Source organism: Aegilops tauschii, chromosome 2 (assembly GCF_002575655.3).
Source record: "Aegilops tauschii subsp. strangulata cultivar AL8/78 chromosome 2, Aet v6.0, whole genome shotgun sequence".
NCBI lineage: Eukaryota > Viridiplantae > Streptophyta > Magnoliopsida > Poales > Poaceae > Aegilops > Aegilops tauschii.
In genome coordinates, this window is record NC_053036.3 from 639960683 (window position 1) to 639964382 (window position 3700).

General features: G+C 45.0%; 1 pseudogene; it reads left to right on the forward strand.

The window, feature by feature from the left end:
- Positions 1–1438: 1438 nt before the first annotated feature.
- Positions 1439–3012, forward strand: LOC109765436 (flavonol 3-sulfotransferase-like; annotated as a pseudogene).
- The last annotated feature ends 688 nt before the right edge of the window (positions 3013–3700 follow it).

Below are 3700 nucleotides of genomic sequence, written 5' to 3' on the forward strand. Positions count from 1 at the left end.
ACAGAGAACACCACCCTAATGCATTGTCTCTTAGGTGTTGTTTCTAAGTTATGTTCCATTTAATTACTATAGAGATCAAATCTACAACTTAATATCATGGTCTAATTGTAGAGAGAAGGAAAGAAGAGAAACAGAGGAAAATAAGCCACACGGGATCGGAGTATTAATTATACTGTGGTGAGAAACATGCTAAGAGGCGTATCTTAGCTAAGATACAACTCGATCCCTTCTCTTTCTTCTTTAATTTATGTGCCATGTCAGCATTTTATCTATGAATTCGTGCTAAGAAACTAGTATTAGGAGTGCCCTCATGCTACATTGGAGCATCGCCATCTTTACAACTGACCTCCATCTGGCCTCGTGCGTGTGTGTAGGGTGCTTTGGACCGATCGAAAGCCAAATAACCAATTAGTCTCTAGCTTCTAAAACCATCTAAACCCATCATTGTCTAATTATGATCCTCAAATGTTCTCGGACGCGCCCGGCCAGTGATCGGGCGCGTCCGTTTTGAGCATCTATTTGGGTATGCATGCAACCATGAAATCATGGACATTTTCTGAAATCATGAAAGTTGTTTTACAAATTCACTACATTTTTTGAAATCACGAACATGTTGTCCATATTCATGAACATTATTTTTACAAATTCATGCACATTTTTCAAACTCGCAAAGTTTTTTCAAAGTCATGAACATTTATTAAAATCATGATCATTTTGTGAATTCACAAACATTTTTACAAATTTGAAAATATTTTTTCAGAATCAAGATTAGTTTTTGAATCCGCGAACATTTTTTTATATCCTGAGTGTTTTATTAAAAAAATTAACATTTTTTGAAATTGCAAACTCTTTTTAAAATTTTGAACATTTTTTAAATCCCAGACATTTTTTATTTTTCTGTTTTTTTTAAAAATCCCAAACAAAAGGAAACAAAAGAAATGAAGAAGAAAAAACTGGGGCGCCACTCCCACACTTGGGCTGGCCTAAGTTGTGTGCGTGAAGGACAGGGGATCAGTGTTTCGATAGGCAGTCATTCTTTCACCCGCGTGAACACTGTTCCTTCAGTTTAATTGCAGTCTCTTTATCAAAGTTTTTAAAGTATTTCTTTTAGTAAAGATTGATACCACGAATGTGTTTCCAAGAGATTCTAGGCGCTGATGCACTTGCGTTGATTTTGCATTCCGGCCGGCTGTCCGGCCATCAACTCGTTTATCACCGTAAGTACTTTTTTTGTATACCTATTAACTTGATGAAGCACTGGAGTTTAGAACCGGATCGGACTACACAATTTACCACTAGTAGTACTACTATTCGGGCGAGACAAGGACATGTCAGCGAGGCATATCGAATCTAACGGCCAGCATTCCAAATGCCCTGAGAGGCCCCCCACTACCACACGAATCAAGAACTGAGATAAGGTAAGAGAACATCACCGCCACCCGTGAGACGATGAGATCCTGTACGTGCATTAGAGCAACTCACCGGGCGGGCGACTGTCCATGGCTGCTCTAAGCACGCAGTGCGTCGTCGGCCCCGTCCCGTTCAAGGACGTCGCCGCCGCCGTCGACGACGACCGCAGCTCCCCACCCGAAGAGCACGGGGACATCGTCTCCGACCTGCCCAGCAGCACCGCCCTAGGCATGGTCCTGCGCCAGTACCGTGGCTCCTGGGTGATCCAAGAAAGAGTCACGGGGTTCATCTCCAGCGTCGCTTCACGCCGCGCCCCGGCGACGTGCTCCTCGCGAGCCCGCCCAAGTGCGGCACCACCTGGCTCAAGGCGCTGGCGTTCGCCACCATGGCGCGGGGCGCGCACCCGCCCGCCGGCGCGCAGCACCCGCTTCTCCGCATGAATCCGCACGAGTGTGTTCCCTTCATGGACGAGCTGTTCACCGCCGGGCAGGACGCCAGGCTTGAGGCGCTGCCGTCGCCTCGGCTCATGCACACGCACATGCATCGCTCTTTGCTGCCTGCCTCCGTTACTCATAACCCCGACTGCAAAATCGTCTTCATCTGCAGGTAAATGTTTTTGTTTGGCAAGTAACTAACTGTTTCCTCTACTTGTTCGTGTTTGTTGGTGTTCCATGAATTTCGACACATGCATTAATTGTTGCGTTACACCGTCACCATGCACTAACGCCATGAATTTGCTGCCTGATTTCCTTCACTGAAATAATATCCGTTTCATGCCCAGATAACCAAATGAAGGCGACCAACCTCATATTGCTCATCGACCTAATTCTAATTTTTTTTGTTTAATTGAGGGGTGCGCCCCCGATTTCATTTCATTTCATGAAAAGAAGCCGATGATAGTTCTAATTTCATATGCAGGGACCCCAAGGATATGCTTGTTTCCTTGTGGCATTTTCTCAAAGGTGTCCGTCCTTTCACGTTTGCTGACCTGTTCAACTCTGCCTGCGAGGGGAAGAGCCCCAATGGCCCTATATGGGACCACCTCCTCGGCTACTGGAGCGCAAGCAAGACAAGCCCGGACAATGTCCTTTTCCTGAGGTACGAGGAGATGCTCATCGATCCAGTCGGCCACGTCAGGAAGCTGGCGCGATTCATCGGGCAGCCATTCTCACACACCGATGAGGCGGCGGGAATTCCAGCGGACATCGTGAAGCTCTGCAGTTTTGACAAGCTCAAAGGCCTGAGCGCCAACAAGGCAGGCTCCTACGATGGGAAGATTTTCAATTTCTCCCATGAATCCTTCTTCAGGAAAGGGGTGGCCGGAGATTGGGTGAACAATATGACGCCCGAGATGGCGCAGCGCTTTGACACCATCATCGAGGATAAGCTTAGAGGTTCCGGCCTGACATTCAAGTGATCTTCATCTGTTGCCAAGGGAGGTGATGGTGGTTGTTGCATTGTTGCCGTTGATCGCTTTGACATGACATTTTTTGTGTCATGGCTTTTGGTTTGGTCTCTTTCTTGCAGTATTAATTTGTTATATGATTGTATGACTATGTCCTGAACTGAAATCTCCGCAATAAAGGACGGCATATCCATCAATCGATGCATTCCCTCATTTCCAGAATAATAATTTAGTTGTGTGTTCCTAAATATTTTGACCGATTCATGTTGTGCTACTGCAAGCTGAGTTGTAATCAATACTAGATGATACCCTGCATGTTGCCGTAGGAAAACTTAGCCTTACACACATCGTAAGACATAGATCCAATAACTTAGTTTACACAGTTCATACATCATTTTAAGATGAATGATGCCATGGACGCCGCATTCTGTTTGCAAGAAAGGAGACATTGTTAGAGGGATTGCTACATGGTACAAAGGTGTTTTATACATGGTACAAAGAGGGAGTGTTGGCTTTGCCCTAACTGCCCATGCGAGGGGCAATGCGACATCGGTAGTTGTGCCCCCAGAATTTTGTACCTGGTGCAAGCATCAAAGATCAAAATTAGGTGTTGAAAATACTGCCAGTATATGAAATTTTTCCACCGTCTTCATATATCGTGGGGAATATTTCAAAATGCCTTCCGTAGCTTCTTTTTTCTCTAGATCAAAAAGAAATATCTCATACATTAAGTGAACGATACAATCATGCAGACACACAACAATTCAGGACTAAGTTTGTAACCTCTGTAGATTATCTCTATTGAAGAGAAGAAAACGTGGTTTGAATAAAACTGTGATCTGAAGTTCAGTCAGCTGCAGAGGTATGCACGAGTGTTACAACCAA